The sequence below is a fragment of the Oryctolagus cuniculus genome, chromosome 11 (assembly GCF_964237555.1).
Source record: "Oryctolagus cuniculus chromosome 11, mOryCun1.1, whole genome shotgun sequence".
NCBI classification, from domain to species: Eukaryota; Metazoa; Chordata; class Mammalia; order Lagomorpha; family Leporidae; genus Oryctolagus; species Oryctolagus cuniculus.
The window spans coordinates 67,100,228-67,112,757 of NC_091442.1; the positions used below are offsets into that span (position 1 = coordinate 67,100,228).

The 12,530-nt window shown below is 44.5% G+C and overlaps 1 pseudogene; it reads left to right on the forward strand.

Annotated features, from left to right (window-relative positions):
* Window positions 1-10,547: 10,547 nt before the first annotated feature.
* On the forward strand, window positions 10,548-12,255 carry LOC103348374 (poly(rC)-binding protein 2 pseudogene; annotated as a pseudogene).
* The last annotated feature ends 275 nt before the right edge of the window (window positions 12,256-12,530 follow it).

Consider the following 12,530-nt stretch of genomic DNA (forward strand, 5'->3'; position numbering starts at 1 on the left):
GGTAGCAATGAGGGTGGAAACATAGACTGGGATGAACATGGTTTTAACAGTTAAATAAATTAGCAGGGAAATTCAGTGGGTGGAATGAAGATATCCTTAGGCATTCTAGTTCTGAGAAGGTTGATCCTGTAAATACATTCTTTGAAGTGCTGTTGGAGGACAAAAGATCATTCTAGGAGGAGGCAAAAAATGTAGGAGGTATATGAGTCAGTGCTCAGTCAGGGAAAAGGAATAATTTTAGATCATTCAAAGTGGGAGAGCTTTAATGTGGGGAATTAATCATGATGATCTTTGGAGGAGCAAAAGGGGCAAGGTGTGTTCTACTCAGAGATCATGGAGCTGCCAGGGCCCCCAGATTGGGGTTTGTGAGCCCACCTTTGCTGCAGGAACTTCTGGAGCCGCACAGCCAGTGGAGCTGCACAGCCGATGGAGCCGCACAGCAGGAGCCATGGATCATTATCACCAGTGCCACTGGAGCTACAGGGCTGCCACTGAGCAGAAGCCATCACTACTGCTGCAGCTGAGGCACTGCCAGTAACAAATGGCCTTGCCCTCGTTCCAGCTGCCCACCAGGTGCAAGTACTTCCTATTGGCAAGACCTAATGAGAATTTAGGTCTCAAGGCAGTCTGCGGAGTGTTGTTTGCCCACTTCTTGCTTGTTCTTCTTCCAGGAGGGTATAGCAGGGTGTGTATGGGGCCAAAGGTCAGTAGAAAAATGTCTGGCCTCAGAAGTAAGGGTGTGTAAATAAATAAGCAAAGTGAATTCTTGTGTAAGAAAAGGGGAACAAAGTGAAAAGACAAGGAAATCATATCTACTATAATCTAGAACAAAAACTTAGAGGAACATGAGACTTTGCTCAGGTATTTGTCCTTGGTAAAGCTGTAGATACTGGAAAATGCAAGACATTCAACTAGAATAACAAATATTATAAAATTGAATGACTGCAAGTGTTAGCAAGAATCTGGGAAAAGAGGAATTTTCATTCACATGAGAGTTAGCTGGAGCAGACGTAGTCTTGGTAATACTTGGAGAAATAGAAGATGTGTTTATATCCTAAACAATCCAGTATACCACTCCTGGGACTATGCAGCAGATAAAACTTGCATTATATCCACAAAGGGACATCAATGATGATGTCCTCATCTACATTTGTTTAAAAACAAAGCATCAGATAAATCCAATGACAGGTATCCTTATAAGATACATACAGAAGACACAGAAGTCTAGGCAGAGACTGAAGTGACACAACCACAAGTCAAGGAACAGCTGGACACACCAGAAGCTGAAAGAGGAAGGACTCTTTCCTAGTTTCACTGAAGGGATCTTGATTTTCTGCCCTCTAGAGCTGTGAGCGAATAAAGTTCTATTGTTTTAAGTCAACAAACTTGACATGGTTTGTTGCAAGAACAGAGGAAACTAATACAATAACTTACTCAAAGACATAAAACTGTACATGTTTGAGTGGGATCCATGGTAAAGTAAGCTAATAGGAGAGGGGCAGATGAATTCAGGGACAATATCAAATAAAATAGTAAGATAAATAGAAGATAGGTCTTACACTATCTGGTGAGACTTTATGCCACAACTGAGGTGTACAAAAACTTTCTGCACCTGGGTTGTAGAAAATGTACTTTCTTGTTTCAGTTTACTAACCCATTTGAACTCTAGAAAGATTCCATATTTTCCATCTTGATCAGTTGTGATTTTTACTTTAAAATAGTTGATCCTGGGTTTTATATATATGAAATTGTTTTTAATGATAATTATTTTTCTTTATACTTTCCTGATAGGATGAGCTCTTTAGATTAGCTGAGATATATGAGCTATAAATATATTAACAAATATATAAGCTGCAAGTATATATGATATAAATTATATTAGGTACAAATGTGAGTATATGGTTTAAATTTCTTGCTTAACTTTTTAGTTTGGTGTATTGCTTTTTTAACCAACACAGGTCTAGAAGTTTTACTAGTTATACCTGTAAGTGCATTCTTTGCCAGTTTACCTGTGCCATAAAGCAAACCCCAGGCAAAAGCTTGCTTTTCATATACCTGTATATACCTGTCTATGTACACTTGATCTATACATCTCAGTAAAAATAATTTAGCAAAGAAGGGAGTGGTTGGTCTTGATTTGAAATCTTCCCTAGAAAATTTATACAACAAATATTGCCTGTACCACTCTGGAGCCTACATTTGCCCTGTTGCAATAGGCTTCTACCTGCTATGACCAGGGTGAGGATAGGGGCTCTAGCCAGCCCACCAAGCCAGAGGCTTCCTTCAGGATCCATCCTGGTGGCCCACATTACAGAATTAATATTCTTCCTTGACTTATTTTGCTGTTTATAACCCAGGTCTATAGCTGATCTAACCCTGGCAGCCTCCCACCCTGGCAAGCTGCAGATTTCTCCTTTTATCAGCCAAAGGGGACAGTCATTTCCCAGTAGACTGACTCAGAGTCACAAGGTTGCCTCTGCTATCACTAAGTTAGACATCTCCGGACACGGGTACCCCTTGTTACCCAACCCAGACTTTTCTCACCCATGTTGGTCACATTATAGTCACAGTATTATTAACTCTTGGTCACCCCTTCTTGAGGACCAGGTTCACAGCTGACTCTGTCTTGCTTTATCTCAGGTTTTACTCACTTTTGCTGTCACTGAGTTGTTCTCTTAAAAGTACTATCTTTCCCTGAGGCCAAATCATGTGAGTTAATAGCAGCTTGCAACCGAACTGTGAATGCTCTCTTGGGAAATATCTCTAAAGCAGGGCTAACTTTTTACCTTTGTTTTATAGATTTCTAGAGCTATAATATGAGGTTACAGTCTGCCTGGGGTTTACAGGGGTTAGGTAGCAAGCACTGTGTTCTTCATCTACACCATTCCCTGCTTCCCTTTAGGACTGGCCCTTGTCCTGTGTATTCGTTATCCAATGCTGTGTAGCAAATTATCCCCCACACTTAGCAGCTTCAACATGTATTATCTATTGCTTCTGTGATTTAGGACTTTGTGAATTGTGCCTTGGCTTGGTGCCTCTTACTTAACATCTTTCACAAGCCAGTGCTGAAGGTGTTATCTGAAGGCTGCAGTCATCTGAGGGCTCAGCTGGGATAGGATCTACTTCCAAGCTCACTCATGTGCCTTTTGCTGGCCTCAGGTCTCCTTTAGAGGGAGATACCAGTCCCTTGATCCATGGCCTCACTCTTGGGCTACTTCTAGCACAGCAGTTTGTTTTCCCCAGAGTGGAAGGAGGGAAGGAGGGAGGGAGGAGGGAGGGAAAGAGAGAGAGAGACAGACAGACAGACTGATCATGATCTCTTCTGTAACTAATTTTGCAGGAGACATTCCATCACTTCTGGTTGTTGCATTTGCTAGATGCCAGTCATAAAGTCCAGCCCAAACTCAAGGGGTATGCGATTATAAAGGAGTAAGTTCAACAAGTCAGGGATTCCAGAGACCTTCTTAGGGGCCATCAGCAAGTAGTGAGAATGCTGCCAAGCAAGAGGGAGTGAAGAGCCCAAGAGTAGCCCTGAACATAGAATGTGCTGAGAGCAGTTTCCTATTTACTCACTTCCATTCAGGTTCTCCTCTTTCCTCCTGGGCTCCTCTTTGAGATCTATTTTATTCCTATGAAAAATATGATGCCTTTGTCATAGCAAACAATTATTCTAGAAAGACTCAGATTTCAAGCTCTGTCTCACCTTCTGCAAAAATTCTACTCAATTACTTAAAGCCTTTGCTGTGCTACCTTGAGTTTGGCCTGCATGTGTGTGTTTTTGGCTTGGATTGGCACTGGTGCAGGATTCTCGGACAGAATTTGAGGAGCCTCTTGTCTGCCCGAGTCCTTCCCTGGATCTCTGCCTCCACAGCCCCGCCATCCCTCAGCAGCCTTTTGCTGTGGTTTCTGAGTGCCTACCCCTGTGAGCTCTCCCTCCAAAGACAGCAGGCCAGGCTCTCCATCAGAACTTCAGCGGCACACGTCACACGCACCAACCTAAGACGATGGCCAACCCGCAAGCGAAAGCTCCCCCAAACCAAAAACAAACCAAAGCAAGCAAGCAACCAACCAGGGAGAAAGTCTTTCCCATGCTGGACATGTCTCTAAAATTCAAATTTCATCTCCGTCCACACCTGGCTCTTGGGGCTTACTTTCTAAAATCCTTTGTAGTTAATTTTTATGCTTTGCCCAGCATTTACAGGAATTGCCAATGGTAGGGCTGTTCTGAATGCAGCTTACACAGACGTATAAGAAGTATGACTCAGTATGATTTAAAATGCACTGGATTCATGTTTGAAAATACATTATGGTGGGTTGGAAAAGGATTGAAACACCTGGGATACCTTGAGTCAGAACAACTCATTTGGGCTTCCATAAGAAACTCTAAGAGTTCTAAACTCTCTGCCCCCGTCCCCCTTTTCTTTGGCCTGGAGTAGAAAGACCATAGTCTATAAAGTGTGATGGCTCTGGTTTAATTTCCAGTAGCAGAGTGATCCCATGGTTAATTTCCTCATCTCTAGAAGTCAGGTAATGACCTAATTCTCTGGGTTGTACCGGGGTTGACGGCAACAATATGTGGAACATACACAGTATGCTGTGTGGTACCCGGGAGGTCTTGCGCTGAACTCTCTGCCCTTCCCTTCCTTCATTAACCAGTTATCCTGTACGTGCACAGTGCTGACATATTTTGTCATTTGCTGGACAATTATCCAGAGCTTCCCAGCATGCATACAAAGAAAACAGCTCAGCAAGAATGGCCGTCTTTGTAGGAAGAGTTTTGGTGTGTGTAGGGCTGGCTGTCTGCCTGGGATGCAGGGGTCAGTGGGGCTGCCGCCAGCCGTCTGCAGTGTTAGCCAGGGAAATCAACTCACAGCCTGCCTGGCACCTCCTGCTGGACTTGGGTAAACATAATTACAGCCTTTAAAAAGGAGAAGAGGGAAAGCAACCAAGATCCCCACTTGCCATGTAAACAGGATGTCCCCTGAATGGCAGCGTGGAGATGTTTATATTGGTTCAGAGGACAATTGACAAAAGGCCTCTGGGAGCCTTTAATAAGCTGCCCAGGGCCATGGTCTGACAGCAGTGTGGTGGTTGGGTTCTTCCCCACTTTGTGTGTATGGAGAATGCTGGGCTTCACCGAGGGCACTGGGGCTGTGTTGTCTGGAGCCAGGATGCAGTCCTTTGAGACCTAAGGTCTGGTTATCTGCCAAAGGCCCTTTATGCATAAATAAGGTCTTTCTGGTGACCAATGCAGTTTCCAGCATGCCTCCTATGACCTATGAAATATTGCTCTTAACGGTATCTACCACCTCTTGAGAGCAATGCAGTGGGCTAGATCCTTCACCTAGATGGTCTCATTTACCCCTCATAATTGTGGGGAGCAACTCAGACTAGACTAAGTTACTGGAATTAAGACTTATTCTATGCATCTGCTCTCCCACAATATGGCACTGAGAAGGGAGTAAACAGCTTCTACACAGCTGCCTCTCGCCAATTTGATTGAGCTGCAGGAGCTGATCTTGCTCCTGATTGGAGGAGAGCAGCGTACTCGGCGTGTGGGTAGCAGAGTTGGGATTGGTGGAAGAGGACTATAAAGGAGGAGAGAGACACCATGCACCGGGAACATCTAAAGGGAACACCTGAGCAGCCCCCGAGGGAGCCAGCTGGCAGTGTGCCGCTCCCCTGCAGAAGTGGGAAAAGTGGCAGGGGGAGCTGCCCTTCCACGGAGGTGGAAGGGTCGGTAGCCAACCCGGGAAGAACCAGCAGCAAACCCGGGGAGGGCCGAGCAGACAAAAGAACAGCGCAGGGTCCTGTGTCGTTCCTCCACGAAGAGGGGGAGCGACAATAATAAACCTTTATATAATGTTATCACATTAAATCTTTCCCTAGGAGGCTCTGTGAAGATAAGCCACTGGATCTTAAGTCAGATCACTTAGATCCTTAAACCCAGGCTAAATAGAAAGCTAGATGAAGGCAGGGACCACTTGTCAAGCTCGGCACTCTTTTCTGGAGCCCAGTGTATCTTGGAGTATACATTTGTAGAATGAAGGATTTTTTTTTTAAATACCACCGAAATGCTGTTCTCCATTGCCTTTCTGCAGAGCATGTTTTCCCTTCAGGAGTAAATGTTGCAGATCTTATTCCATGCATTCTTGCTTCAGCCCCAGCAACCCAGGGCCTACAATGGTCAATGCTGGCTGCAGCTGAATCTTGGATATAGGCTGAGGCATAAAGGGGGTGGATTAATTAAACAAGTATCCAACCCAGGAGCCAAGTCCTACTTTCACCCTGTTTTCTCTAGAATTCCAGGCAAGGAGAGCATCTCTTAAGACCATCTAACCTAGCCTTCCTCTGAAACAGCAGCAGCAGTGAGAGCAGACACTTGTCTCAGCAAGCCTTTAACTCTAGCACAAACCCTAGAGAATGGTTTTGCTGTCCCTCTTTCAGAACCAGGTGGGTCTGAGTGGAGCTGTGAAGATAAGCTGAGCAGATTTCTCACAAATGTCAGGAGGTTTTCCCAGTGCTTTTATAATTCCACATGTGATTGGCTGAGACTTGGCTAGAAGGGAGAGCACATGCTTGTTCTACAGAAAAACAATTAGGACAACACCACACTCAGTTCCTGAATAGAACATGGCCATTCGCTGAAGCCTGAACTTTAGATTAGAGGGAGACTCATTCATCAGCCTTATCCCTCTCTTTTCAGGTCTCCTGTGGGGAGACACACGGGTGTGTCAGGGACTCCCTCTGAGATGGGTGGTTTCCCGCCTGGAGCTGAGGCCATAATTAGCATGCCACAATCCAGTGCAGATGATTGTTTTTAAATGGTCCTAGTTGTAGGAGTATCATAAGAAAATAAAAGCATTCCAAAGACTGTCCAAATTGGTGCTGCTTGTGTTTGAGTGATGGTACGATGCTAGAAATGATGAGCTCTTGTGTGTTGTGTGTGTATACCTTTATTGTTGGGAGTGAAGTTTTTGTTAGGATAACTGTCACATTCTGGGCTATGGAACCTTCTGTCCTGGGATCCTGGACCCATCGGTTGATGAAATGTCCTGTTGGGATATACCAGACCTGCAAATAGGCCTGGGATTATCTCAGGGAGAAGGCTGAGACCAAGGGTATAATTTTGCAGTATTCTCGTTTTCTTGTGTTCATTTCCCCTGTACACAGTGCGGCTTCCCATTATTTTTGCTGCCTCCTATCCTTCAGCCCCTGGATATACATTCTAGGCTCTTGTTTTACTAGCTTCTGTCACAGGGCATACCCCACTAGTGCACAGTAACTCTGGCATGCTGTTGGGTGCCATTTTCTTTATATCGTTTGTAAAGAGAGATCCTGTTCTTGTTCCTGCCACTGTGAATTTGGAATAGCCTGGAAAAAAGTCTTCTGGGCCTGTGACCACTTCATCTGCCCACAGTTCATTATAAATAGAGTTGGCAATCCTACTGCCAATCTGCCTGACCCAGTTCTCAATTTTGGGGTTGATGTTCTGCATACATGACCTGTTCCCTGGTCTCCTGGCTGTTTATACAGCACAAACACACACAAACACACACAGACACACACAGACACATGCACACACACACACACACACCTTCCTCCAAACCCTATCTCTGCTTTAGGAAATCCCATCTGAGAGTGTAAATGTTGAGTGTCCTCAGTTGTTTGTATTAGTATCCATTAGCTTAATAAACAGTATTCAAGAACCATGATGGTAATAGTTCTAGTTTGGAGAATCTCCTCTTTCTCACTCCATGTTTCTCCTTTGGTTGCTGTTGGTTACATATACTCTTAGAACCAGTGCCTAACTTCACAGGCATGGGTTTAGAACGGAGCACCTGTTGAATGTCACATTGGTCAGGCAGTGTGGAAAACAGACACTCCAAATGAGTTGATAGGACTTAGATTAGGGATGTGGAACCTTTCAGTATTATCTTTGGTGAAGGTGGCCTTCTTGCTGTGGAATAAGTTGTGTCAAAGTGATTGTACATCATTTCCCTTCAAGAAACTCTGTTTCCTCAGGTCACATTGAGGCATGTGAGATCCAATCCCACACTAGTTTTCATTCTTGTGAATGAGAATTATGAGCTCCATCAACCTCCTCCCCACCAGCTTTTTTTAGCCTATTACAACCTACCCATGTGTTGGCTGGTGCCATGGCTCAATAGGCTAATCCTCCACCTGCGGCGCTGGAACCCCGGGTTCTAGTCCCGGTCGGGGCGCCGGATTCTGTCCCAGTTGCCCCTCTTTCAGTCCAGCTCTCTGCTGTGGCCCAGGAAGGCAGCGGAGGATGGCCCAAGTGCTTGGGCCCTGCACCCTCATGGGAGACCAGGAGAAGCACCTGGCTCCTGGCTTCGGATCAGCACGGTGCGCCGACCACAGCAGCCATTGGAGAGTGAACCAACGGTAAAGGAAGATCTTTCTCTCTCTCTCTCTCTCTCTCTCTCTCTCTCACTGTCCACTCTGCCTGTGAACAAAACAAAACAAACCTACCCTTGTGCGGCCAGGAAGGGCTATGCCTTTCCCCTCTGGTTTCCATCTTGTCTGTGGTTTCCAGAAGCCCCGTTTTGCTGCTATTGCCTCCACCCACGTCCCCTTCCTCTGCTTGTGCTACCATTTCCCCTATCACTAATGGTAGCTGATTCCAAAGGGTTCTTGTCACTGGAATGTACCACCAACCTTGTTTGAAGGTTATAGTTTCTTCAAAGTAGAAGAACTGTCTCCCAAAGTGACGGGTCTTTCAGCAGACCTTACAGTTGAAACTTTACCTTAATAATTCAGTTTTATCACCATCCCGTCCTCTGATTATCTACCCTGAAGTTTCTTTTTCCTCTCTTTCAGAGAGCCTAGCACACTCATATAATTGGAGCTTTCCCTTTTTGGCCTTCCTGCATACTGTGGGTGCCTGCACATAACACACAATGCCCACCAGCAGCATTTTCTCACAAGGAGAACTGTTGGGCCAATATCTTTTTTTTCCCTAAGATTTCATCAAAAATAATGAATTTTTTGGAAAGAAATACATTAGCTGTAGTTAAGAGGCAGAAATTGTTTACTGGTTAATGCTTTTCTGGATATCTTCTAAGTCTTTTGCACTTATAACAAAGGATAAAATGATGTTCAAGGAACACTGCAGATGTTTACTGCTAAACCTGAAAAAAAAACTAAGTCCCATTTACTGTTACTCCTCTCACTTAAGAATCTATACAGTGAGAGTCATGTTTGCCAAAGCCTTAAAGAGTCTTAAAAATTTCCTGGCAGATTACTGGTTAAATAAACATGCATATGTACTATTTTACAAATCACAGGACATCTCAAATGTGCCACTTTCTGTATTCTACATGCTCCTAGGTTCCTGGCTTTTGGAGCTGAGCTTGAGTTCTTTGTCAAATTGAGCTGTTTGTGGTAGACAGAGTTCTCAGTGCCTTTTGGTTCAAAGGAGTAAGTGGCAGGCGCAGTTCACCTATGGAAGATTTGCCAGCAAAACTTAATGCTCCAGGGCCTGCTAGGGAGTAGAACTTGGGGCGGGTCAGTCACAGCAACCCAGAAGACTGTGGGTTCTGCTAATGCCCTTGGCTCAATCAGTAGAGGTGCAAATGTGAGAGTCAAATGGGTGCTATCAACTGATATGCATTCATAACAGTCTTGACTGAAGCCATGGAGGACAAGAAAGGGATAAGATGTGAATAGAAAAAGGCTGAAAATAGATTCAGATGCATCAGGGTTTCTGGTGGAGTCCGTTAATGAGTCAAAGTATTTCTGTGAAACAGAGAGTCATGGGACTTCTAAATTGAGTGGATTTTTTTTTGTTATTAAAAGAAAGAGAGCTAGTGGACTCCCAAGAAAATGTAAATTGGGCATTGGCAGGAAACCCACTTCTTCTTGCCATCAGAGAGTCATGCAAGCTTTAGGAATGGCAAACATCTGTTCGAAGGGCATCCCAACCTTGGATTGGCAGGGAACTCAGAAGAAATTGATTTGATGTGTGGTTTTCATTCATGTCAGCACGTGTGGTGGGCAGCCTTGTGGCCAAGTATTAAGAATGGAGCAACTATTCAGTACGTATTTACTAAGTATCTACAATTGCCAGAAACTCTGCTATGTCCTAAGGACACAACAGTTACTAGGACACACCTATGAACCAAAAAGTTATTGCTTCAATAGACACTGGGACAGTGGGAAAGTGTGTTGTCATATACTATACCTTTATGTGGTCTTTTTCTTGTGTCCCTTGGAATATGGTGGGCAATTATGAATCATGTAATACACACCAGAGGGAGAGGCTTATTCTTGCTTACTAAAATGTCTATGAACTAGAGAATAGCCATTTTCTCCTCTTGACCCCATTTACTCATTAAAATACTGGCAGATACTCTGAGAGTGGTTAGGATTAAAGTTATGGGGGCCATTGTTGAGCACAGTGGCTTGGGCTGCTACTTGGGTTGCCTGCATCCCAAATTGGAGTACTGATTTGAGTCCCAGCTATTCTGCTTCCAGTCCACCTTCCTCTGATGCACCTGAGAAAGCAGAAAATGATGGCTTGAGTACTTGAGTCCCTGCCACCCACATGGGAAACCTGGATGGAGTTCCTGTCTCCTGGATTCTTCCTGGCCTAACTCTGGCTATTGTGGGTGTTTGGAGAGTGAACCAGCAAATGGAATCTCTCTTTCTCCCTCTCTCTCACTCTCTTTCTCTCCCTGTCATTCTTTCAATTAAATAAATCTTTAAAAAGATTAAAATTAAGGAAATAGCCTGAGATTCATGAGTGAAAGTTTGCTCCCCCAGGTTTTGTGCCAGATTTTTCTCAGAATTCATATTTCTCTAGACCAGCAGAGCCAGCTGCTGCAGCAGCTGCAGCATGCACTGTCCACTGGCCCCAGGATCCTTGCTGCTTCTTCCTTCTCTCCTGTTCCTTCTTCCTCAGTCTACCTGCAGAAGGACCCCAACTGCCTTCCTGCCTGCCCCCATTGCCCCTCTCCCGGGCCCCAGCCTCCCCCTTTCCCCTGCCTGCCTGCTTCTATTTTCCCCTCATGTGCTTCACAACTGCAGGTTTGGCTTTACCCCAACCAGGGACCAAGGACCTGACCACTCAAAGTCCAGCTCCCAAGAACACTGCCCAACACAGACCAGTGTGACTGCAGGTGGATTAAATGTCACTCTCACCATGTGGCTACTTATGCTTGGCAAGGAAGTTGGCAGTGTCATCAGAAAGAAAGGAGAATCTGTTAAAAAGATGCACCAGGAGAGTGGTGCAAGTACCAACATCTCAGACAGGAACTGTCTTGAGAGCATTATCACTTTGGCTGGACCCACTAATGCCATCTTCAAAGCCTTTGCTATGATCATTGACAAACTGGAAGAAGACATCTGCAGGTCTAAGACCAATAGCACAGCTGCCTGTAGACCTCCAATTACCCTGAGGCTGGTGGTTCCTGCTAGTCAGTGTGGCTCTCCCATTGGAAAAGGTAGTTAGAAGATCAAGGAAATCCAAGAGAGTACAGGGGCTCAGGTGCAGGTGGCAGGGGATATGCTCCCCAACTCAACTGAGTGGGCCATCGCTATTGCTGGCATCCCACAATCCATCATGGAGTATATCAACCAGATCTGCATGATCATGTTGGCAACTCATTGCCAATCCCTCCCCAGCCCGACTCCCGCAAGGGTGTGACCATGTGGTACTGTTCCAAGCTGTCCAGTTCTCAGGTCATCTTTGCAGGTGGTCAGGCCTATACCATTCAAGGACAGTATGCCATTCCACAGGTAGATTTGACCAAAATGCATCACTTGGTAATGCAATAGTCTCATTTCCATGATGCATGGCAACACCAGATTCAGTGGCATTGAATCCAGCTCTCCAGGGGTGAAGGGCTATTGAGCAGGTCTGGATGCATCTGCTCAGACTACTTCTCATGAATCCACCATTCCAAAGGATTTGATTGGCTGTATAATTGGGCATCAAGGTGCTACAATCAATGACATTTGTTAGATGTCTGCGGCACAGATCAAAATTTCAAACTCAGTAGAAGGATCTACTGATAGGCAGGTTACCATCACTAGATCTTATGCCAGCATTAGTCTGTCTCAGTATCAAATCAGTGTCCATCTTTCCTTGGAGATGGGTGGCATGGGGAACAGCTAGTACAATACAGATTCATCCATAATCCCTTTCTGCTGTTCACTGCCACCTGTGATCCATCTGTGTAGTCAGCAATTCAAGGTTTTAAATACTTTGTAAATTTTCCATTTCTATACACTTTCTCATCCACTTGTGATTTTTAAATTAAAAGCCTTTTAATTTCTTTCTTTGTTCAGCTTGTAATGCTGGGATCCATATTTAGTTTTATAAGCTTCTCCCCATGTTTCTTTTCTTTTTTCTTTTCTTTTTTTTTTTTTGGCTCATGAATTTTTCTGTTTGTCATGGAAATTTAAGAGTGGAATATTAATACATTTCAGTGTAGTTCTATAATGTCAGGAACTTTTCAAAAAATTAAAAGATGTACTGGTGCTTATTCTTTGTGGACAGAAAA